Source organism: Lissotriton vulgaris, chromosome 4_1 (genome assembly GCF_964263255.1).
Source record: "Lissotriton vulgaris chromosome 4_1, aLisVul1.2, whole genome shotgun sequence".
Lineage (NCBI taxonomy): Eukaryota > Metazoa > Chordata > Amphibia > Caudata > Salamandridae > Lissotriton > Lissotriton vulgaris.
Genome location: NC_141691.1, coordinates 1,743,234,795 through 1,743,261,603, shown reverse-complemented (window position 1 = coordinate 1,743,261,603; position 26,809 = coordinate 1,743,234,795).

The window sequence follows — 26,809 nt, the reverse complement described above, 5'->3', positions numbered from 1 at the left end:
CAGGCTAATGTGAGAAGTAAGGGGTTGTGGTCCGAGATCGTGCGTGCCAGGTACTCAGTTCGGGCAACCATTGGCAACACCGATTGGGAGCACAGGAAAGCGTCTATGCGGACGTGGAGGTCGTGCATACCCGAGTAGAAGGAATAATCTCTATCAGTTGGGTGTTGGATGCGCCAGGCATCCGTTAGGTCCCACATCCCCTGCCAATGTGATCTGTGTTTTGCTAGTCTGTGAACCGGAGATGCGTGTAGAGGTGGGTGCGACCTATCGAGAATGGCGTCTTCCACAGAGTTGAAATCCCCCCCCAGCAGCACTGGTCCCGTTAAATAAGAAGCTAACTGTTTGGTCAGCCTAGTGAAGTATGATGCCTGTTCCACGTTTGGCGCATAAGCGCTGCAAAGTGCCAACTGACGACCCCTGAGCAAACCCTCGACTGCCACATACCTCCCTTCTGGGTCCACAGTGTGCCTAGTGACCTGGAAAGGAACCCCCGCCCGGATCCAAAGCAGTGTTCCCCTGGCAAATGCTGAGTATGTGGTATGGAACAGTTGACCCCTCCACCTCTTCTGCAGTGCGGCGCCCTCCTTTTTAGTTAAATGGGTTTCCTGTAGAAAGGCAATGTGAATCCCTCTGCGGACAAGGTAGGCGTGTACCTTATGCCTCCTTGTCATGGAATTTAGTCCCCGCACGTTCCAGGACACACATTTCAATGAACCCATATTAGCCATCACCCCAATCAGTGCAAATTAAGTCAATAACCGTATGCTTCCGGACACCAGACACCTTCCCACCACCTCCCCCCCCCAACATCCCCCCCAACCCCCCGTCCCCAGTTGTACCTCGAGTCCCCCCAACTTCTCCAGGTCCCCCGTCCCCCAGAACAGGACCCAACCGCAAAGTAGTGGCTCCCATCCAAACTGGCGAGCAAACGTGCTCACGTAAACCTGTAGTCTGTAGTATTCACCACGGAGGCCTTATGGGCCCTGTGGTGCGTGGGTTGGCTACTGAACCTTTCAAGCCTTGTTCCCATGCCCCTCCGCCCCACAATACACAATGCGACTCATAAAAGAAAAGTCTCACATTAGTCCGTTCCAGTGTTCATGGAGGCGCCGCCTTCAGGTTCTCATCTCTCAGAAACCGCGGACAGCTGTTAGGCCTCAAGGATTTCCCCCGAAGTCTGAGGGGTGACCTTCGGGCCCCTAGCTCCATCCAGCCCCGAGAAGTCAGTGTCTGAGCCCGTGGCCAGGGCCTCCGATGCTGATTCCCTTGCTGATTGGACCGGTGCCGATCCCGACACCTCTTTAACTGCCTGGAGCGCTGCTCTCCGTTCCTCTTCAGTTTGCGATGTGGACGGCTTCTTGGATCCCCGGTTGCGCGGTCGGAGTCTTCTCGATCGCCTGATCGTAGGGTTCTGGCGCTCCTCCTCGGCTCTAAATCGAGCTCCATCTGTGCCCGCCTTGTAGGTGTCCCACCAGGCCCATGCGTCCGCCGGAGTTTCAAAGAACAGTGCCTTGTCGTCCACTATCACTCGCAGCTTGGCTGGGAACAGCAGGGAGTATTGCAATCCCTCGGTACGTAGCTCTTTTTTGATAGAGAGGAAGGAAGCTCGCTGTTTCTGGGTTTCAAACGTGTAATCCGGGAATAGTGTGACTTTACTATTGTCCACCTGAAAAGGGCCCGCATCCCTGGCCCGCTGGAGGAGCCAGTCTCTGTCCTTATAGTGGAGCAATTTGATGACCACCGGGCGCGGTGGAAGACCCAGGCGCGGGGGTCGGGAAGGCACGCGGTGCGCCCGCTCCAGGGTGAAGAAGGGAGATAGACCCTCCGGGGCAACCACAGTCTGTAGCCAGCCGGTCAGGTAGCCCACCATGTCCGTACCTTCTTTTTTTTCCGGTAGGCCCACCAGGCGTACGTTATTCCGCCGACTGCGGTTTTCAGCGTCCTCTGCCCTCTTCTCTAGGGCCTGTATCCGCTCCATTGCTTCCGTGAGCTGTCTCTCCATTGATTTATGGGCCGGCACGACATCCTGTAGGGCAGCTTCAGTGGCCTTGACCCTGTCCTGCAGCTTCGCGTGATCTGCTCGTAAGTGTCCCAGCCCCGTCGCCACTTGACCAATATCGTGCTGCAGCGCCTCCTTCGTGGCAGCAATGGCGTCCAGAATCCGGTCCTGCATCAGTTGTAGCTCCGTGGGGGGTTGCGGGGAGTCGTCTGGTGTTTCTGTGGCCGGGCTTCCTTCCCCCTTGGGACCTTTAGGCTTTCCCATCCTGCACCTCTGAGCAATCCCGGACTCCCTGGGTTGAACCGGTGGCGACGGTGTCCCTCACTATAGGCAGCGCGGCAGCCTCAAGGTGGTCCTGCCGCCAGCCGTCGTCCGGTGGTGAGCCGATTCTTTGGGGTAGTGCTGCGGGGGTCGAAAACGGCACCAGTGGCCTGTTAGGGCTCTGCAGCGTCTTCGGTAACCGGGCGTCAGGGGTCCGCTCCGGGGTCCGCCAGGCCGGCCCCACCGCCACTCCTCCTGATCAGCACTCTCTCAAGCCCACCTCAACGTGCAGCAGTAATGGCGATCTGGAGCTTCCCCCCGCGAAGGAAGTAGAACCCGGTCCCAGAGTTAGAGTGGGGAGTGTAGGGCGCGCAATTCCACAGCGGGCGCACCTCTCTCCTCGATCCTGGTTCCTCGCCTCTGCGTCCCACGGGTCCAGAGGGACGGTACTGTGGACAGATTCAATGCGCCTCTGGGCCCCTTGCAGAGATGGCGCCACAATTCGTGTCAGGCCAGGGTCAGCCGGTCGCCCAACCGGATCGCAGGCCCCGATGCCGGGCCGCCGAGTAGAACGTCCGGGCGGGGCTGGGCTTCCCCAGGGCAATCCCCACTCCCGGTACCTCCGTGGGGATCTCCCAATGCGAGGCCGGCTGTGACCTGGCAACGCACGAGCGCTCCGCTCGGGTTCAGGGCCCGGTAGCACCCACAGGGATCGCGGGCCGCAAAGCCGGGGTCCAGAGTAAGCCCCTCGCGGCTGTGGGAGCTCCGCCAGAGCACCGCTCCCGCTCGGATTCCGCACTGACCTCAGGGTCCGCCGGCGCTCCGGGTAACCTCAGCCGCTCTCCAGCAGTCCAGCGCTTCACGGCTCCCCTCTCAGCAGCAGGCCTTCAGGGGCAGGTTCGTCACTAGACTTCGGCGGCCGCCAGGCAGGATGCCGCCATCTTGTTCCCGGTCGTCTCGGGTGCTCCGCGCCCTCCAGCGCCCTTTGTGTTTATTTCTGCGGCGCGCTCCCCCAACCGGGACAGACCTGGGGGTTGGCTCCGGGATCTACCCGATTTCCACGGGGATCCCGGGTCTAAGGCAGGATTAGTGGCGGATGATGGGCATAGGGTCGGGAGCCTCGCTAGGCTGCGACCGTCTTCATCGGCTGCTAGCCACGCCCCCCCTTGTTTCAAATCTTTCATATAGGAAATTGCATAAGGAAAAAGGGTTTTGGCACCCACCCTTTTTCTCTGCCTCCTCTTGAAAATCACCCTGAAATTTTCCAGGAGGAAGTTGAGGTGGATGAGACTTTTCGGGGAAAGAAAGTTACGCTGCGTCAAACAGCTCCCAATTTATGAGCAAACCAAAAAGTCTATTTCCTACGGAAACATGGTCCTAACTATATCTACACAGTGAGCTTTATTTTATAGAAATAGGTTGTCTCCAATATCATCAACATCCTGACCAAAAAAGCTCAGACAAACACCCCATATTTTTTTTATTTTCAAGGGAAATCCCTCAAACTCATACATTATTCTCTCAGCTTCCATGCACTTGTCCATCCTATTCCCCATCTAACCTTTGTAGGGTAGAGCTGATTTTACTTTTCTCTTAAAATATCTCTTTTTGCAATCTGGAGCTCCAGGGAAGAAATTATTAGATAATTATGGTCAGAATGTCCAAGATCAGCAACAGTATCCATTCCCAGTCTTGAAATTCGATCAAGTGGGCACCTTGAGTTATTGTTCTAGTTCCACGAGAAGCACTTGCATAATATGGAATAGTATACTTTACATTTATGAATACACTGAAACAGTTAAATAATGAGATCAGTACGACTATAAGGGTTAGGAACAGGGGCTACCATCAGATCATTTAGCTTTAGACAAAACTTTTTTGTATAGTACTTTATTTTGCTAATGTGGCGAGGAAGTAATGTATGGACTGTAGAGATCCAGTGGCTATAAAATATCACAGTAGTATAACAATACATCTGGATGAATATGCCTATATGGACCAATATAAATATGAAATGGGCATGAAATGCAAGTATTATCAAGAATACATGTTTTGCTCTGTAAATAGTCACAAAGTATGTTAGAGTATGGAGTGACATTGTAGCAAATTTGAATTGATCAAGTTATGAGAAATTCTTTATAAAATGCCTCTGTTAAGTTGCTGTAGGTTTTGCTGAGAATTATACAGGGTGCCATACATTACATTACTGTATTTGGGACTGTTTTACAGGGGAGCACATGTATTGGGTATGAATCGAATTCCCTATCTAATATCATGCCATTGCGAAGACAAATATACCCCTTGAACCCCAGAGTAGCCAATGACAATGGCATGTATGATGTTGTAATATACACATGTGATGTGGACTCGTTACCTTATACATTGTGAATAACCATAGTGATGGTGTCCGGCACACATACAAAATACACATTTTGCATGCTTTCAGTATGGAGAAGAACTATGTGCCAGATAAACAAAGCATTTTTGCAGTCACACACTCTCCAATTCAGAGTTTGAGACCACAAAAGTACTTACATTTTTGTTTTGTTTATTTAATTAATTTTAATAGTTGATAAACTTTTAGAGACTTCTGAAATGGGATTGCGACCTCATACTGATTTGATATTCGAAAGGGGCATATTATAGGCGACCCTGGCAAATACCGAAATTGGATTACAAAACTTAAAATAAAATACCCAGCTATAGAGTTGGGGTGGTAAGCCATTCGCAAAAGGGAAGAGGTCCACTTAGAACATCGTATCTCTTGTTAATATTTAAACATGTGTTTTTTGGGGGGAGTAGACAGTGGTCGAAGGGAGTACTGCTAGCTCTCCAATAAACTTTTTAAAAAAGTAATGTTTCTCTTCAAAACTTCACCCTTTCCTTTAAGGAAAACAGGCTGCATTAAACAATATTTTACTCCATTAAGAGATGATCACAGACATGGTGTTCTGCTAACCCTAGCAGCCCGCCATCTCTATAATAGCCACCAGTCGCAATGAGTCACAATTTGTGACCAACCTCATTTATTTCGATGAGTTAGGCTGGATTACTATCCAATTCCAATAGGAATTTTATGAACTGACCTTTTAGTTCTTAGGTTCGTTCATAAAATTCTATACTGTTTGGATAGATCACTTACACCGGCTCTTGGGGTGCGGCGATCTTCATACTAGGGACATATGTGCCCATGGCTTGTTTAAATGCTTTAAGAAACACAAGGTCATACCCTGCTTACTAGATGTAGCCCTCCTAGTGCTGCGGTCCATAACATATCTCTCCTAGCTCCCATTGGCAACCACGTGGCTTTGTACTTGGGACGAGTCGGAGAGCATGTTAATTTGACAGGAAGAGGCTACGGGCTTCAGGAAGCATCCACTCTCATTAAGTTGGCTTGTGCTCATTCTTACCTTTCGTCCTCAGATCAAGTATGATGTATGATGTTCTTAACCATAGGGGCATCAAAATGGCTTAATCCCTTCCCACAGCATGTTGCTCATGCATCCCCTATGTTCCTCCTCATCCGCATCTTCATGCATATCCTCATACGTGGCTGGCTGTTCTGACCTCCTGGCTCACCTCCAGCATGATATACGGGGGGGAGGGGGATAACAGAAATATATATTCTGGAGTAATTGACAGAATCTACATATGATCACCTATCCATGATTTCCATGTTTCATGACTTGCACATTGTGCCAATATAGAAAACAGTGGTCCTGGTTAGGTTTCAATTTGTATGCAATGTTCAGTATCTAACACATCAAAATAGCACCCACCAAAAATTCATTTATCATACTTAAGAAACTGAAAATGATATGTATACATTTAGACCAAGTGTATATTTTGTATGCATTTATTTATGCATAGTTCATATCAACGCTCTATTACTTTTACGAGCTTTGAGCATATATCCAATAACATGAATAACACATAAAAACTAAAATGCAATTATATAGTCATTACATTTCAAGTGTGCTCTCAGAAGAAAAAGGAAGGGGAAATGTGCAAGTTGTGAGGGACCGGGTAAAGGTGGTGTGACTGGTTCAGGAACATCACGTAGAAATCAAGATGCCTTTACACTCATTATATACATGGTTCCAAAAATGCATCCGACATAGGTTAAAATTCATTAATTTCTTTATATCCTATGCTGTGCTAGTGTAGCGCGGTCTACGTTTCGACCCCCAAAGAACGCTGTACGGGTGATTATTGCCTCATGATGGGGTCTTCATCAGGACTGAGAGTTGAGAGAGCCTACAAAAATAATAGAGGAATTCATTACCTATTTAGAATAAAATGGGTGGGTGGGCTGAGTGCAATTAGTATTGAGTGGCAAATTACGTACATCATCAAGACGGTAGAAATCTTTTCCGTCTGGGAGAGGGCCTGGTTGCGCTCCTGGGAAGTCTGTAAAAGAATTAAGACTGAGAATCAGTCACTAGCTAGCTAAGGCTGCTAGATGAAAGAAGGCTCATGGCTGAAATGGGGACTTACTTGTGGAACTGCTCCTGAAAGTTATATGCAGGTTGCTCCAGGCTTACGTCCTGTTATTCTTTATTAGGTGCGCTGTGTAGAAAGACATTCATAAAATGAATGAATACCCACACTGGTAGTTAACTGTTATTAATTCACAAGAAAAGACAAATGGCATTTAAATGCCCTGGGAAAACGTTCCAGAGCGTTAGGTTACTGTGCAATCTAATTTGAAAACCCAATTGTTACAGAGCGCCTAGACGCGCTGAGTCTATGTCGATTGGAAACATAGGTAGTTAACTGTTATTAATTCCCAAGAAAAGACAAATGGCATTTAAATGCCCTGGGAAAACATCGCAGAGCGTTGGGTTAATATGCAATCTAGTTTAAAAACCCAATGGATGCAGAGCGTCTGGACGCGCTGAGTCCATGTCGATTAAAAACGGGTCAGATTTAGTTTAAATAAATCACACGGAAGTGTCATCTGGTATTTTACAAAGAAGTGGAGTGAACGGGTTAATATCAGGCATGCCCGCTGGTAAGTTAATTAAACGGAGGCAGCAGCTTGACTTACTTAAAACGCGCCGTCCGTGGTCCGACCTCTGGGGTTCTGGGCTTGGAATGAACAACTCGCGGTGCAGCCGCTGGATTGCAATCAAGTTGGAGGCTCGACTTCAAAGGGCCAATCGTTTACAGAGACGGGGCGTGAAATGCCGGTTTTATCTAACGCGTCCTGCGTGGGCGAGGGACTCTCTACAAAGAGTATTATGTAGAGCGAACTACGGAGGGGGAGAGTCTGTAAAGTGTATCATTCAGTAGTGGTGAAGCTATTATCGTGGTAAAACCCATATTGACAAATGGGTGTCTGCCAACACGGGCTGATTGTAATGTGACTGCATTTTATAAAAATAACAACAAGTAATACGTTAGCTAATAACCAGAAAAATAAATCCAATATATACATGTGGAAATCATTTTTCATTATTCAATGGCATTCAGAACACAGTTAAAAATATCCTTTTTCATTGAATGATGTTAGTATACTAAGTTGCCACTAAATGCTGTCCCAGTGTTAGCAGCCACTATGGGATTTTACCAATTTATCTTATACAGAGATGGAATTTATGGCCATGGAATCACATAACGGAACATGATTGGTTATGCGGGATTTTTGGCAGGAGGTAGGAGGTCAGTCTGGATTTAGTCCGGCCATTTGTGCATAGTTGGCATCCATCTCATTGAGTCCATGGCTCACCGTTTTGAATAGGTGCATCCATTTGCATTCCCTAATGTTCATTATAGAGTTCACATTGCCCCCACGTGGTCCCAAGGAGATTTTTTCTAGGACTAACCATCTCATTGATTCGGGGGTGTGGTTGTGTTCCTTGAAGTGATCCACAAGAGGTGCTCCAACTGTAGAGCATCGGATTCTGCTGGAGTGCTGGAAGATTCGATTCTTAACTTTCTGTTTGGTCTGGCCGACGTACATCAAATTGCAGGGGCACAGAATGGCGTAAATGACTCCGCTTGTGTTACAATTCGTGAAAGATTTGAGATCTATGGTTAGATCGTTGTACATCAGTTGTTTAGTTTCCCAGCAGGTGGGGCATGCCTTGCACGTTGTACATTTGAAATGGCCCACCACATCGGGAAGGTTCCACATCCTTTGTATGGTAGGCGCTGCAGGGCTGTCCAACATGGAGCGTACTACATGGTCCTTTATGCTTTTGGCTTTTTTAAAAGCATGCATCGGAGGGTCCGGGCAGTCTAGGGTGTCTGCAATAAGGTTCCAGTGTTGGTTCACTACTTTCCGTATTGCATTGCTCTTAGTGCAGAATGTGGTTACACAAATCATCCGTGATTGTGAGAGGTTGCGTATCTTTGGTGTCAAAAGGGATGCTCGGTCTTGGTACCAAGCTCTTTTCCGTGATCTTTTTACTAGACGTTGTGGATATCCCCTGTCCACAAGACGGTTGATTAGTGAACCAACACTGGAACCTTATTGCAGACACCCTAGACTGCCCGGACCCTCCGATGCATGCTTTTAAAAAAGCCAAAAGCATAAAGGACCATGTAGTACGCTCCATGTTGGACAGCCCTGCAGCGCCTACCATACAAAGGATGTGGAACCTTCCCGATGTGGTGGGCCATTTCAAATGTACAACGTGCAAGGCATGCCCCACCTGCTGGGAAACTAAACAACTGATGTACAACGATCTAACCATAGATCTCAAATCTTTCACGAATTGTAACACAAGCGGAGTCATTTACGCCATTCTGTGCCCCTGCAATTTGATGTACGTCGGCCAGACCAAACAGAAAGTTAAGAATCGAATCTTCCAGCACTCCAGCAGAATCCGATGCTCTACAGTTGGAGCACCTCTTGTGGATCACTTCAAGGAACACAACCACACCCCCGAATCAATGAGATGGTTAGTCCTAGAAAAAATCTCCTTGGGACCACGTGGGGGCAATGTGAACTCTATAATGAACATTAGGGAATGCAAATGGATGCACCTATTCAAAACGGTGAGCCATGGACTCAATGAGATGGATGCCAACTATGCACAAATGGCCGGACTAAATCCAGACTGACCTCCTACCTCCTACCAAAAATCCCGCATAACCAATCATGTTCCGTTATGTGATTCCATGGCCATAAATTCCATCTCTGTATAAGATAAATTGGTAAAATCCCATAGTGGCTGCTAACACTGGGACAGCATTTAGTGGCAACTTAGTATACTAACATCATTCAATGAAAAAGGATATTTTTAACTGTGTTCTGAATGCCATTGAATAATGAAAAATGATTTCCACATGTATATATTGGATTTATTTTTCTGGTTATTAGCTAACGTATTACTTGTTGTTATTTTTATAAAATGCAGTCACATTACAATCAGCCCGTGTTGGCAGACACCCATTTGTCAATATGGGTTTTACCACGATAATAGCTTCACCACTACTGAATGATACACTTTACAGACTCTCCCCCTCCGTAGTTCGCTCTACATAATACTCTTTGTAGAGAGTCCCTCGCCCACGCAGGACGCGTTAGATAAAACCGGCATTTCACGCCCCGTCTCTGTAAACGATTGGCCCTTTGAAGTCGAGCCTCCAACTTGATTGCAATCCAGCGGCTGCACCGCGAGTTGTTCATTCCAAGCCCAGAACCCCAGAGGTCGGACCACGGACGGCGCGTTTTAAGTAAGTCAAGCTGCTGCCTCCGTTTAATTAACTTACCAGCGGGCATGCCTGATATTAACCCGTTCACTCCACTTCTTTGTAAAATACCAGATGACACTTCCGTGTGATTTATTTAAACTAAATCTGACCCGTTTTTAATCGACATGGACTCAGCGCGTCCAGACGCTCTGCATCCATTGGGTTTTTAAACTAGATTGCATATTAACCCAACGCTCTGCGATGTTTTCCCAGGGCATTTAAATGCCATTTGTCTTTTCTTGGGAATTAATAACAGTTAACTACCTATGTTTCCAATCGACATAGACTCAGCGCGTCTAGGCGCTCTGTAACAATTGGGTTTTCAAATTAGATTGCACAGTAACCTAACGCTCTGGAACGTTTTCCCAGGGCATTTAAATGCCATTTGTCTTTTCTTGTGAATTAATAACAGTTAACTACCAGTGTGGGTATTCATTCATTTTATGAATGTCTTTCTACACAGCGCACCTAATAAAGAATAACAGGACGTAAGCCTGGAGCAACCTGCATATAACTTTCAGGAGCAGTTCCACAAGTAAGTCCCCATTTCAGCCATGAGCCTTCTTTCATCTAGCAGCCTTAGCTAGCTAGTGACTGATTCTCAGTCTTAATTCTTTTACAGACTTCCCAGGAGCGCAACCAGGCCCTCTCCCAGACGGAAAAGATTTCTACCGTCTTGATGATGTACGTAATTTGCCACTCAATACTAATTGCACTCAGCCCACCCACCCATTTTATTCTAAATAGGTAATGAATTCCTCTATTATTTTTGTAGGCTCTCTCAACTCTCAGTCCTGATGAAGACCCCATCATGAGGCAATAATCACCCGTACAGCGTTCTTTGGGGGTCGAAACGTAGACCGCGCTACACTAGCACAGCATAGGATATAAAGAAATTAATGAATTTTAACCTATGTCGGATGCATTTTTGGAACCATGTATATAATGAGTGTAAAGGCATCTTGATTTCTACGTGATGTTCCTGAACCAGTCACACCACCTTTACCCGGTCCCTCACAACTTGCACATTTCCCCTTCCTTTTTCTTCTGAGAGCACACTTGAAATGTAATGACTATATAATTGCATTTTAGTTTTTATGTGTTATTCATGTTATTGGATATATGCTCAAAGCTCGTAAAAGTAATAGAGCGTTGATATGAACTATGCATAAATAAATGCATACAAAATATACACTTGGTCTAAATGTATACATATCATTTTCAGTTTCTTAAGTATGATAAATGAATTTTTGGTGGGTGCTATTTTGATGTGTTAGATACTGAACATTGCATACAAATTGAAACCTAACCAGGACCACTGTTTTCTATATTGACATTTCCGGACCCAGGTCCTGGAGTTTGTAGGGTCAACCCCTTTCTCACTCTTGCACATTGTGCCAACATCTTTTACAAATATCTTCTGCTCTGACATCCCGACCCTACACATTTATTCCTGCAATTATGGCTTTGTTGCCTGCGCTAGTTTTGACCACCCACTTAAATAGTGTCTGAATTTGTTCCAAGGAGTTTGTCCTTAGTTCAGATGATCGTTGTTATTACATGCTGTATCCATAGCTGGCAAAAATACCTTAACCATAGCAACGTCAACCAGAAGGTGCCAATTTTCAAGAGGCTAAAGATGTTGTTACCATCCATTCTTTCCTCACTGCAAGGCGTTCCAAAGCAACTCTCTCAATTTCTTATAGTGTACACATAGCTTAATCATAGCACCGCCAACCAGAAGGTGCCAATTAATTTTCAAGATGCTAAAGATGTTGTTACCATCCATTCTTTCTCCACTGCAAGGTGTGCCAAAGCAACTCTCTCAATTCCTTACAATGTACACAGACTTCCCCACTGACTGTGCTTTGTATAATCTGATTCATTGAACATGAATGTACTTGGCTTGTTGTGAGATGGTAAACAATGAAAATGTTTAATAAAACATTAAAAACATGTGATCGATCAGGAAGAGTGAAAATAAAACAGAACCTTATACACATTATTTAGTTTGAGTGCTCATCTGTCTCGCACATAAAGTTGCTTACATAGTTTTGTAAACATTATGGTCCCACGTTTGGTAGTGGTGCACAACAGCATTTTGGCAACAGTATTAACATAATAAGATGCTTGAGGTTGTATATAAAAATGGTTCATAATGAGGAATTGTCTCTCATGGATTGAAATTTAAGACTGGGAAAATGATGTGAATATCACCATAATCGAAAGGTCAGGTTGTGCAGTTTTATAAAAGTACAATGCCATACATGTGTACATCCCAGGAGGAGGATCAACATTGGTACTTGGGCATGTTACAAAAGAAAAGTGTGCTTCTAATACCAATCAATCAATCAGGGGTTTGTAAAGCGTGGCTACTCACCCGTGAGGGTCTCAAGGCGCTGGAGGTGGGGGGCTGCTGGTCGGACTTGGTGGAGGATCATTCGAAGAGCCAGGTCTTGAGGTCTTTCCTGAATTGGGTCAGTGACGCTGATTGCCTGAGGTGCAGGGTGCTCCTGAGGTGTTGCCTGAGGTGCAGGGGAGAGTGGTTCAGGTACTCTAGTCCTTTGTGGTGTAGGGCTTTGTAAGGCGTGAGGGAGGAGCTTGAAATTGGCTCTCTTGTTGACTGGGAGTCAGTGCAGTTGTCCGAGGTATTGCATGATGTGGCTGTGGCAGGGAATGTCGAGGACCAGTCTGGCAGCAGTGTTTTGGACGTTCTGTAGTTTGTGAAGCTGTTTCTGGGTGACCCCGGGGTAGAGTGCGTTGCGGTAGTCGAGTCTGCTGGTGATGAGTGCATGGGTGACCGTCCTTCTGGTTTCTGTGGGGATCCATCCGAAAGCCTTTCAGAGCAGGCAGAGTGTGTGAAGCACGCTGAGCAAACTGCGCTGATTTGGAGGTCCATCATGAGTGAGGAGCCCAGTATAATGCCATGGTTGCGTGCGTGGGGCCGTTGGGGTGGGGGTAGCACCCAGAGCGGCTGGTCACCAGGAGTCGTCCAAGGCTCAGATCTTCAGTCTTGTCCGAGTTGGGCTTGAGGCAGCGGTCTTTCATCCATGACATGACGGCCTTCATTCCACTGTGGAAGTTGGTACCGGAGGTAGAGGATGAGCTGGGTGTTGTAGGCAAAGATGTTGTGTCCATGGATTTTGAAGATGGCAGCGAGGGGTGCCATGTAGATATTGAAGAGGGTGGAGCTCAGGGAGGAACCCTGGGGGACTCCACAGCTGATCTCCGTAGGTTCTGAGAGGAATGGTGGTAGTCTGACACACTGGGTCCGGCCGGTGAGGAAGGAGTGGCTCTAGTCCAGAGCCTTGTTGAGGATGCCAACCTTGTGGAGTCCGGTGATTAGTGTGCGGTGGGATACAGTGTGGAAGGCAGCCGAGAAGTCTAGTAGGATGAAGGCTGCGGTCTCGTCCCAGTCGAGGAGGGTTGCTGTCTGTGGTGGCGAGGAGTGCGGTCTCTGTGCTTTGGTTGCTTCGGAAGCCGGATTGGGAGGTGTCCAGGATGTGGTTCGCATCGATGAACTCGGAGAGTTGGGCATTGATACCCTTCTCTTTGACCTTGGCTGGGAAGGAGGGAGATCGGTCTGAAGTTCTTGAGGTCTGTCGGGTCTGACGATGGCTTCTTCAGCAGGGTGTCGATCTCGGCGTGTTTCCAGTCATTGGGGAAGGTGGCCATTTCGATGGAGCACTTGATGGTGCGGAGGAGCTGGGGGGCAATGGCGGGGGCTGCTCTGTCGAAGATGTAGTACAGGCATGGGTCCACCTGGGCCCTTGAGTGGATGCTCTTCATGGTCTTGAGTGTGTCCTCTGTAGTGACCAGGGACCAGCAGAGCACGTCTGTTGAGGGTTAGCTTTTTGTGTGCGAAGGTGGCGGGCGTGGTGGCCGGGTCTAGGCTGTTGAAGCTGTTGTAGATCTTCCTGATCTTTTAGTGGAAGAAGGTGCCGAGTTTTTTGCAGAGTTTCTGAGATGGGGAACGTCTGGTCTCGCTGGCTGGGGCCTGGAAAACTCTTTGATGATGGTGAAGAGTTCCTTGCTGTTGTGTGCGTTGCCATTGATTCTGTCTTGAAGGGCTGTTTTCTTCATGGTTTTAAGGAGGAGGAGGTGGCGTGCGCTGACGGCGGATTTGAAGGTTGAGTGAGGGTCCGCATTTTGTTGTTCCTCCATTTCTTTTTAAGATATCTGCAGGTGCGTCTGGACTCGTGGAGGGCAGAGGTGAACAAGGTGGCTGCCTTGGATCGTTGTTTGCCTGGTCTTCTCTGGAGGGGAGCCAGGGTGTTGGCGCAGTTGTAGATCCATTGGTTGAGGTTGCGTGCTGTGGTGTTGGCATCCGTGGGCATTAGCGGAGTGCTTGTACTGACGGACTTGATGAGGAGTTCTTCGGTGGCCTTGGTCCAGCTGCGGCTGGGGGGGATGATGACAGTGGTGTATGGTGGGCGTGTTGAAGGCGAGGTGTACGCAGTGGTGGTCGGTCCAGGAGAGTTCGGTGGTGTGGCTGTAGCTGATGTTCCCACTGGTAGAGAAGATGGCAGAGAAGATGGGGTCGAGCATGTGTCCAGCTGTGCAGGCTGGTGCCAGAACAAAAAGGTGCAAAAATATATAATAACATAAACTTATGTGGCGCCAAGTCAGAGAAATGTAAAACCACATCTCTTCTTAGGCTGCCCAATCACCAATGTATACAAAGATAATGATTTGGAAAGATATCTTGGATCGTGTTGCAGCAAGGACATAAACCGAGAACAATATGGTCAAGGGACAACCTTAGAACCTGAACTATAAATGATGAGGTGAGGTAACCCTCTGAAGAAATGTGGGGAAATGCTGAAAGCAAAAATCACTTAGGTGCCGACACCTGCTCCGAGAGTCTGAATATGTATCCTCGGAGCAGCAAAGGCCTCTGAATCAGAAGAGTCCTGCCAAAAATCATGCATATTTGTCAGAACCCCATTCAGAGGGTCACAAGGCAAGTAGGAGCTACTGAGTCCTACCATTGGGGTTGAGGACTTTTAATCCTGATGTCCTGGCGCTCGACCTACTATGGATCCTGTGCAGTTGGGCCAAGTACCCCTTCAGCACTTGACTCCCTGTGGTAGCCCGGGTCGAGTGGTCCAAGGCTTCTCAGGAGGGGAGAGGTAGACACAAGGGATCACAACTCAAAATACATCCAGTAGCAACAATAAATGATTGTCCAGTCAAATAATTCCTTTTATGACAAAAGCAGTATTTATATATAAAACACTAAGCCGAACATCGCGTATGCAAACAATACACTGCCTCCTGAGGTCAAAGCTTGAGGGTTTAATGGCAGTCCCCTGAACTTCAAATCGCGGTAGTGGGTATTTCCCATTTACTATAAGTGACATTCAGGTTAGGCCTTCCTAGGAGTCTCAGTAGTCCCACTTTGACTCAGAAAAGCACTTTCTGGAACACAAGTTCCCCCGGGGCCTTCCGGCACATAGTTCAATCTTACCTGCTCCACTAAGATCGTCTGATTGAAATCTCTGAAAGTCTCTCCTTCACAGGTGCAGCAGCTTACTCCGGAAGTATCACACATGGCGCTCTGCTGGGGCAGCAGCTGAGTATCCTCAGCACTCCTCTGATGCAACGTTAAGTCTCCTTCAGTGGGAGGGCGGATTGTCTGCTGTTCCTGGATCCTCAGTTGGGGCTCAGGCACACACAATTCACAACTGTGCACTGTCCTTATGACTATGGCATACACCAGGTTGCTCTCCTTGTTTTCCTCCAGTGGCCCCCTCTGGCATACAGGGTCCCCACACCTGCTCTTCATTGGGGCAATGGGCCAATCGGCACAGCAGCAGGTTTCCCTTCACAGCAGATCCCTCTGGCATAAGGGCTCCAGGGACAGGAGGTATTGAATGCCCCTAGGTGGTGTTTCCTCACCCATCTGGGAGGCTGGAAGGCCTTTGCCTCCAGTCCTGCTCACATGCACAAGTCTTCCAGAGTTTCCCTCCTCACACAGCCCATTTGGCTGCTTTACAGTTGACAGTTTTGAAGGCCTTGAGCTCAACTTCTTATTATCCATTTCCAGACCTCAATTATGATTTAGGGCCTGAGTCTTTGAACTTTGTGTTGGGGGTCTGCTTCCTTTTGGAGTACCCTCTCCTCTACCCTGCCCTTCCACCAGAAAGTAGTCTGTCACAGCAGGAGCAACTCCAAATCTTGTCACCCCAAAACACAGGCCATGGGAGTGATTAGAGGTTTACACCTGGATGTCAGCCACATTGGTATGTGTGTAAAAAGGTTACCCCAGGGTAGCAGCACTACTCTTTATGATTCCCTTATCAGCCCCATCTCATTCCTTAGATTTGCTTAGGCTCCTTTCCAGTGACACCTCTCTGAATCAAAGAGTATCCTTTGAAGTGTGCTGGAGAGCCTGGCTCTCGTTCCTCCAGTGTGTGTCCCACCCAGCTCCCAGGAATGTAGCAATCCACAACTTTGTCTAGGGATTACTCTAATGCCACATCCTCCTCTAATCAGCCCTGAGTCTTTCAAAATAGAACCCAGATTCATCCATGTATTGTATCATCCACATGCCGACATATGGCCAGCACGTTCATTCTACACATACACACTACACAGCTCTACATACTAACTTGATGTAGGCCATGGGTGATTTAATCTCACAGCAGGGGAACTTTACATGAGTGAACCTGTCGGCCTCACTCCAGTGACACAGTGTCACAGGTTAAAAGTACCTGTTCACTCCCTCTGAGCACTGCACACTTGTTGCAACCATGCTTGTGCTGCTTAACCCCTGGCAAAAGGCCTTTCACCACTATGTAAATGTGTAAATGTGTGTGTCTTGTAAAGCGCACTGCTACCCGGAGGTGTACTGGCGCTATAGACCGCTGGAGAACCCGTCCTGGCTTTCTCTGTGAGATGTTCCTTCCTGGGTATCCCCAAGGTGAAACCAGGCATCCCCGGCGTTTGTGGGGGGCCGTTGTGGAGATGAGGCAAGCTAATGCCCAGAGTTGCAGAGTGTGATCCCTGGTTAGAGTAGGCACCGAGGCGAGAATTATCGAGTCCGCTGACCCTGGTTCACGACCCTGCCGCATCAGGGATTGAACCCTGGTCCCGGGCCGTTCTCTGCTTCCGGGTCTGCCGCCTCTAACCAGTGAGCCACAACACTCCACTATGAGGATAGTGTTTCAAAAACATTGCAATCTTGAGACAGGCCAATGCCATGGCACACACAGACGATCCATGGTCGCCCATGACAACAAAAGTCAGCACCAGGGATGCAGACATCATTGCAGATGGGGCACTGAGGGCAGGAGTACATGTCCGTTACCATGCAAGGGACTTTTCTGTCCCAACAATTTGAAAGACCCTTACCTGAGGGGTGAAATGTTGACTGGCTGCTATAAAACCAATGGAACATAATCAAAATGCTTCAAACCGAGTAAGCAGAAGACGAAACACAGTCATCAGAAAATATTTTTCTATTTTTCAGGGGTGCAGCGGTTGACAGCTTAACTACACTGCTTCCGCCTCAGCGGGCAGCAACGTCAGCCTAATACATTCTGCAGCGTCACCCATGCAAAAGGAATGATAGATCTATGCATAAGAACACCACACGTGCCCAGGAAGCATAGCCTTCAGCTGAATAAGTGGTGCTTTCTCGCACTTTTTATCCCCAACGGCTGGTCTCCAAGCACTGAGCGAGTAATGTCTGGCAAAATGGCCGCTGTACCGGACGTGACCAGGCACAAATCTAGGGATAATCTGGGACACACCACTCAAGTAAGCCTTTTTGAACATCCCTTTTGATCCTCAAGTGATTGCATAATGCCCCACTTCCAGTGACCCTTGAATATGTGGTCCGGGGTCTTTATCGCTTTAGTTTTTCTTCTGAGGTCCCCCCAGCTCAGCCTGCCCTTAAGATGGTTGCCAACCACGAGACATTGAAAAACATAGAGGAATCTCTGCTCATTTCTCACAGTTGGATCACACAGTGTCACAGAAAATACAGGCATCCACCTTTATGTCACATCATTAAATGGTATAGAGACAAAATATCGACTTTTAGTTTTTGTGTAATATAATTCTGTAGCAGGTTGTGGGTTTATAGGGGAATAGGGTGGGAAGTAATTTAATTATAATTAATTAAATGTTATTTTATTTATTGGTATTTATTTAGAATTAATTATTAATTGGTAAATAATTAAAATGTAATTGGTAAATAATTTTAATTGATTAATTGATAAATATGTTAATTTTAGTAATTTATTTTCTGTAGCGGGTTGTGGGTTTATAGGGGAATAGGGTGGTGAGTAATTTAATTATAATGAATTAAATATGTTAATTTATTTATTGGTATTTATTTAGAATTAATTGGTAATTAATTATTAATTGGTAATTAATTAAATTTATTGTAATTGATTCATTGATAAATATGTTATTTTTATTACATTATTTTCTGTAGTGGGTTGTGTGTTTATAGGGGAATAGCTTGGGAAGTAATTTAATTGTTAGTAATTACATTTTTTAAATATTTTTTTTGTGTCTAATTTTTATTTATTTTTATATTGTAAATTAATTCATTGGTAATTGGTAAATAATTAGTATTAGTAGGTAATTTTTATTATTATTTAATTTTTATTTGTAATTTTAATTGATTAATTAATATGTTTTATAAAATTGTAAAATATTTTAATTATTTTGTAATTTGTATTAATATTTAAGTTATTTATATTTTTATATGAAGTATTTACTTTCTCTACTATTGCACTCACTGGAGTGGGAATAGTAATTTTTACCCCTACGCTATCCAACGCTTTCCCTACTGTGCACTCACTGGAGTGGGAATAGTAATTTTTACCCCTACGCTATCCAACGCTTTCCCTACTGTTGCACTCTCTGGAGTTGGAATAGTAATTTTTACCACTACGCTATCCAACACTTTCCCTACTGTTGCACTCTCTGGAGTAGGAAGAGTAATTTTTACCCCTACGCTATCCAACGCTTTCCCTACTGTTGCACTCACTGGAGTGGGAATAGTAATTTTTACCCCTACGCTGTCCAAAGCTTGCCCTACTGTTGCACTCACTGGAGTGGGAATAGTAATTTTTACTCCTGCGCTATCCAACGCTTTCCCTACTGTTGCACTCTCTGGAGTGGGAATAGTTATTTTTACCCCTACGCTATCCAATGCTTTCCCTACTGTTGCGCTCTCTGGAGTGGGAATAGTAATTTTTACCCCTACGCTATCCAGCACTTTCCCTACTGTTGCTCTCTCTGGAGTGGTAATAGTAATTTTTACCCTCTCATTATCCAACGCTTGCCCTACTGTTGCACTCTCCGGAGTTGGAATAGTAATTTTTACCTCTACGCTATCCAACGCTTTCCCTACCGTTGCACTCACAGGAGTGGGAATAGTTATTTTTACCCCTACGCTATCCAATGCTTTCCCTACTGTTGCGCTCTCTGGAGTGGGAATAGTAATTTTTACCCCTACGCTATCCAACGCTTTTCCTACTGTTGCACTCTCTGGAGTGTGAATAGTAAATTTAACCCTCTCGCTATCCTACGGAAAAAATATTGTATATGTTTTGTTAATAATATATATATATATATATATATATATATATATATATATATATATATATATATATATATATATATATATATATATATATATATATCCAAGAAATTTCTCAGACCTCCAATCGGTGTGGCGAAAGAAGAAGACGGACCCCACGGCTTCAGGCAAGATGTTTTTTTATTTTGAACCTCTCAAGCGACGTGTTTCGAGTACCATGTACTCTTGATCACACACCAGTTAACAGTTCACTTGCTTTTTTTAAATGCTGTGATTCCCTGACCCGACCTACAGGCCACACCGCCTAAAGTTCATCACTTGACTTGTTCACGAACATAGAAATAGTGCATGTTTTAAATAGAAAATACTAAAAGACTGAAGTCTTCAATTAAAAGTATTTACATTTAGCCTGAATGAAAATGTACATGTTAATGAAATACAATACAGTTTCTTTCATTAAAAATTGAATGTACAATGTATTAGATATCACTCAATTGCACAAATTACATTAAAGTGCATCTTTTATCAATAATCATCGCTGCATGAATGCAAAGACTACCATTTGGTATGTAAAGTGACTAGTGCAATATTCTATGTCACAACAATATATTCAATAAATTGTTGCTGCTTTTGTTTACCTTTTTTTTGTTCTCTTCACTGCGTGAATGCAGATACCACTAGGTATATAAAATCACTGATACTCCAGCAATCTAACTAGCACAATTTGAATAAATACTGTTTTGATCATGAAACAAGTCAATCATGTGATAAACATGTTTTTCTTCTTTTGGTGAAAAGCAACCCCTTTTAACCACTTGGCTGCTAAGGCATTATTTGAAGGCTCATTTGTTTTCCATTGAAATCAATGGAAAGTCCATGACGAGTTACCCTTGTCATTAGCGGCGAAGAGGATATACATCAGAGCTTATGTCCTATATACTTATTCAAAATTTAAAATATTAAATTTTGTACATCATAAATATTAAGACCTATATACATTGTTTAAATACAAGAAATTATAATCAAAAGTGCAAATCTGTACACGTGCATTTTTAGTGATGAAAAAACTGAGTAAAAGAAGGAGAGAACTGATATATAAAAAAATCTTTTTACAAAAAAAATTTCTTCTTGTAAAAAAGTTCTTATTATCAAATTGAGCTGTACAAGATATTTACAAAAAAGAGAGATAATAGGATATGTATGTGTACACACATGCATTTTGTATCTCGCTAAGGTTGAGTTTGCCTTAGATATGCAGTGCACACTCAATATGTGCGTGTGTGTAGCTCTATGGGGTTTAATAGTCACTTATCAAAAATTAATAAAGTGCACAGAGTGCCAAAGTGTTACCGTATACTCATGAATTTATCTCGAACCAATACTGTCAATATAGGGGTCTTCATAAGAAATTGTGTAAATCTTCTGTTGCATTAAGACCGTGAGGCTGTTTGCTGTCCAATTCGATAATATATTTGGTTTCCAGCCTTCTCAGGAATTTATCCCTATCCCCACCCCTTCTCAGTGGAGGTACTGCATCGATGACATAATAACTCAAGCACAACAGGTCCCTGTCATGCCTCAAGTTGAAATGCCGTGCCACCGGGTAGGCAGAATCATTGTTGACTACCGCACGCAGGTGCTGCAGGATCCTAATGTGCACCTGCGATCTCGTGCTTCCAACATAGCACAGACCGCAGGTGCACGTCAGTACATACACAGCAAACTCTGTGCGGCAGTTAAAATTGCCTCTAATTGCTGTCTTAATGCTGGAAAAAGGAGTCTCATAGTGCGTGGTATTTTGACCAAATTTGCATGCACGGCATGAAGAACATTTAAAAAAGCTTCTTCTATTGAGCCAGGCACTGCCACTACCTAGCTCAGGGCTGGTTTTAACCACTTTGCTGTGCATGCTATAGGCTCTTTTAAAGGTGATAATGGGCCTATCAGGGACTCGTGAACATAATACACCGTCTGTTTTTACAATTGACCAATGTTTGTTGATGATGGATTTGATTTGACGCTGTTGTTGGCTAAAAGTTATTATTAACCTGGGACATTGTTCGATATTATTAAGTTCAGTAGATTTGGGCATTAGCAGAGATTCTCGCGTCCTTTCGTTAGTTTTTGACATTGCTTTGGAAAGGATGGATTCACTGTAACCCCTTGCTCTCAAGCGTCCCATCATCAATTTGGCACCCTCATCAAACTTCTCACTACTACTGCAAATTCTTTTTAATCGCAGCAATTCCCCCAAGGGTATGCTATTTTTGACATGTTGGGGATGTCTGCTGCTGGCGTGCAGTATACTGTTGCCCGCCGTGGGCTTACGAAACATTGATGTTGTGATGTTACCACCGTCAATTGTGATCTGAACATCTAGAAACTCTGCTGTTTCCTTACTTATCTTGGAGGTAAAAAAAAGATTTCTAATGTTATAGTTGAGGGCTTCAACAAACTGGTGTGCACTGGAGATGTCCCCTTCCCATATGCAAAAAATGTCATCTATGATTCGCATCCAATGAATGACACGATTGAAGCCGGGCACCGCGATGAGATCCCGCTCCTCCCACCAGCCCACATGTAAACATGCGTAGCTGGGGGAGAAGCAGGATCCCATTGCAACACCTCTAATTTGTTTCCACACTGTTTTATCATACATGAAAAAGTTGTTATTTAGACACCAATCTACTAAATCACATAACATCCGGTTATGACTGTAGTATTCACATGACTTCTGGCCCAAATAATATTTAATGGCCTCTACCCCATTGCAGTGTTCAATACAAGTGTGCAATGACTCGATATCCAGTGTTATCATACACCAATCAGTTTGCCACTGTATTGAGCCAAGCCTGGATAAAAAGTCACCGGTGTCTTTGATGTAGCTGGCTAGGTTGTGAACGTGATCTTGTAAAAAATAGTCAATATAACGGGAAATGTTCTCACCCATGCTCTTGATCGCAGAGATGATCGGCCTACCAGGTGTGGGGTGTCTCATCTTATGCACCTTGGGTATCAAATATAGGTGCGGCATAACTGGATTTTCCACATGTAAGAAGGCATGTTCTTCAGATGATATCAAATTTTGCCGTTTAAATGACATTAACATATTTTTTAAGGTGTCCCTGGCTTGCTTGTATTCCACGCCACTGCTCCTGGCATAGCAGTTGCTGTCGCCCAACTGTCTCATTGCTTCTGCCATATATTCATGTTTCTGCCAAAGAACAATATTTCCACCTTTGTCAGATGCATTAATCACTATTTCCTGGTTTTTGCTCAGCTTGTCCATCAGTGTGTCATACTGCTTTGATTGAAAATTTTTGACACTTCTTCGACCTTTGATTCGCCTATTTAATGTTTTCAGGTCTTCTACCACGCACTCGTGGAAGATGTCTACCGCATCCTTTGGCATGATGGGGACAAACTTGCTTTTTGTTTTAAAGGGACTTTCCCCTGCTCCTTTTTGTATGACATTAATGGCCCGAAGTTGATTCTGAGTCTCGGGTATACTATCCATTTCGTTTTGATTGGAGAAGTCAGATCCATTATCAAGGTTACATAATGTTAGCAAAGTTCTGGCATCACTAGCATTTACATATATATATATATATATATATATATGTGTTTAAAAAAAAAAATTTTTAAGTTACTTTAATTATTTATTAATGTTAAGTTTATTTAAGTATTTTAAGTATGTTTAAATTAATTATATTTATTATTATATTACTTTCAAATTACTTTTAAGATATTTAAAAAATTCGATATTTTGACTGTCTATATTTTTTCCTATCGATATTTTGGAGTCGATATTTTTGTACTTACCTGTTTGTAGATAGGAAGTCGATATTCTGGCATTCTATATTTTTACCTCGATATTTTTTTTTTGACAGTCGATATTTTGACTGTCGATATTATGTCAGTGATCCCATTAAATAATGCACCATAGACTCCAATAATTGCAGCTCACAGCAAATAAAATATATAGGGCAAGTGCTGCAGTGATGTGCTGCTCCAGTGTGAAACTCCACTTTTGCGGGATAACCCAGCAGTATCTTATTGAGTGCTGGCTGATCTGGCTGATTTCCTGGGTGCATTGGGGTCCTGAAACTCTGACACTCTCCCCAAAGAGCACACCTATCCAAATCTTTGCTGGCTCTGCTGCCTCTGCTAGCCTCTACTTCACCAGCTCTGAATAGTCTTGTGAACACTCCTCCAGTCTTGGTCCTGTCTGGCTAAAAGTATTCCACCCCCACATCTGGTCTGTTCGCCAATGGCACCCCGTACTCCGCGTCTGTCTGTGGACTGTATCTTTTCCTGCTCCGAGGTGCAGCATCCCAAGGATTCTCCCAACCAATTTCACCTGCACACGTCTAGGGAATTTGTATCGGCTCTATGCTGAATCTAAGCTAAACAGTGTGAAAGTCTGGCGTTCCTTGAATCACCCATCAAAGGGAAGGCAGAAATGAACCGCACCATGGACATGATACGTAAAAAACTAGCAGAGTTGCACAGCTTGGCTAAATCTTCCAAACTCAACACAGATATGATGCAGCAGGAACTGTGTGCTATCAGGTCTGACATCAGCTCCATTGACGGCGTCCTTGAGGCAGAGACCAGAGTCAGCTCTCTAGAGGCCAAGACAGCCCTCTCAACCAGGGATATCCAGAAATTGCAGATCACCACCAAGACCTTGCAGAAGGATGTAGCTGAGTTGGAAGATAGAAACCGCAGGGGGAACCTGCGCATTTTTGGTTTGCCTGAGGGGTTGAGGGCTTCATCATACATTTGCATCACCTTTCTAGAAAAATGGATCCCTCAAATGACAGACCTGTCCTTCAAGAAAGACTTCGACGTGGAAAGAGCTCATGTTCTGCCTTAATTCGAATTGGATAATAAGAACGTTACACGCCAGATTGTCTGCCGCCCACTGAGATACCAACATACAGAGCTAATCCTCAACCATGTGCACAAAAACAACTATATACTATGGAAAGGCCCCAACATTTTCTTCTCGCAAGATACTCCAACCTTACAGTCGAGACTATTAAGGGCTTCCTGGCCTCCGGATGGGAGCCATCACATATTCAACTACCCGAAAGACCTCTAATCTTTCCTGGATGAAAGGAAGGTGTCTTGAAGGACATCCATCCTATGCCTTCCACCAAGCTCAGATCTTAAATCCTGACAGCGGCTATTAACCAAGGCTATATTCTCTACTACTTGGTCACCCAGGTTATGCAGTTTTCCTTCACTCCTCTGGTGGACATGGCAGAGCTGTTCTTACTCACTCTGCTCATCTTGTATCATTAAAAGTACACAGATTGTTCAGTATTCCCCTGGTTTTATTGTGTTTCATCATCTGTTCTGACACTCAATATGGTCGCCCTGAATATAATCCTTCACCACCAGCTACCTTAGGCACATTGCTCAATACAAAAGTGCTTGTCCTGCCTTTTCCCACAGCCCTTTCAGATCTAACTAATAGCCCTAGGATCTTACATGCCTTTACATAACTCTCTCCCACTGGGTTTCTTTTTCCAGACCTACCTGATCACTAAGCATTCGTGCCTGTCAGATCATGTTTCGCACTGACCTGACATCACTATTAACTTATTGTAACTCACTAATTTTACACACTTGACACCGATTTTTGGTGCATACAGTATCCATCTTCAGTGTTTGTGCTACAGGATACTGCTGACTTCTTTTCAAATTATGGGTCACTGTATGACACATGGGGTCTTATCTTCCCAAGCTATCCAACGATCCTCATCTATGGACACCTGACTGTAGTACAGATTCTTTCACCCAAGTACATGTGCCAATCAGATAGAAGACTCACTTAGGATATTCTGTACTTGTCTTATTCACTCATTGCCACACCTCAGTGTTACACTATTCCAAGGACTCCAACGATCCCCTGCAGGATCCTCGTGATCGGACTATATCTCTCATTACCATATTTTTAAGCCTCACCAAACACCCAGACACAACACATGCCGCAGGCCAGGCTTCATTGTTGCCACTAGTTGTCCCTAGTTGTTTAGTTACATCCCATTTCCACGTCCTATAATATGTAAACCTCCTTTTGCCTTCTGATCTACTGTTTAATCATATGGTTTGTTGATCGTTGCAATACCGCAATGACGGGTACCATCGTGCTGTCGTCTCCCTCAAATTCATTGTTCAGGTTGGGGTGGGTGGGTGAGAGGAGGGGTAGGGTTTTGAATATGTGTTGCTTTCTTTTTTTGGTTATACTGCCCTTTACTTTATTGTACTTTTTTGTGTTATATCTGATCATTTGTGCGGCATGACTCTCCAGCGCTACTCCCTGTCACTTTCTTCCCCTCAATGACAAGTCTTTCTCCTCCACACTTACAGAGGGTCTTCAAGGTTCTACCCCCTTGTCGTATGCTTGACAATATAGATATTGCAGTCTTGTCCTATGACCTTTCACCAGATTTATGCTTATAGTTGTTAGTCTACCCACTCCAGGGACACATTCCACATCCTTCATTTATACAGCATTTACTTGATCGCATACCTTTACAATATGACTAACACTCCCCTAGATCTAAATCTAAAATTTGTCTCCCTAAAAGTTAGGGGGCTTAACCACCAAGTTAAACTTAAGAAAATTGATAGCTACCTTCGTAGATTCAAAGCCTATGCAACACTGGAAACGAAGGTCCCCATAAAGAAATAACATTTGGGAGGAACTGGCTTAGTGATGTTCTCTGCTCCCCTGCCTGCAACAAAAAGAGTATAGAAAAACAGTCAATAAATGAATCACTTTTTGTTAATTCACCTTTGTTATAGGAATAAATCCTGCACGGAGAGAAGGAAAAGACAAAAACACAACAGCCAAATGCATATGCAATTCTTCAGTACCCAGAAGATATTTTAAAAAAGAATTAATCTTAGGCCATTCAATTTTAACAATTTACTTACATTACATATACACATTCAGAAAAAATGGAAAACTGCCAGGTGCAAAGAAAAGGTGCAAAAGTAAGTGCTCACGTGAAGAAAGAAAAAATTAGGAAATGGTTCAAAAGCAATTTCAATGATTTGTATTTAGCTAAAATCCAATTCTACTAGCCGAATAACATGAGAGGCCTACCCAACAACAATTTTTGTAAAATTATTCCAAATATCTGACTCGGTGTTACTACATCCGTGCAGACTATCAATGTAAACTGGGGAGAGGGGAACGAAGATGCAGGCCCCAAAAAGAGGGGAAGGAATGTAGTGTAGTTCCTATTTTCCCAATAGGCTCTGGG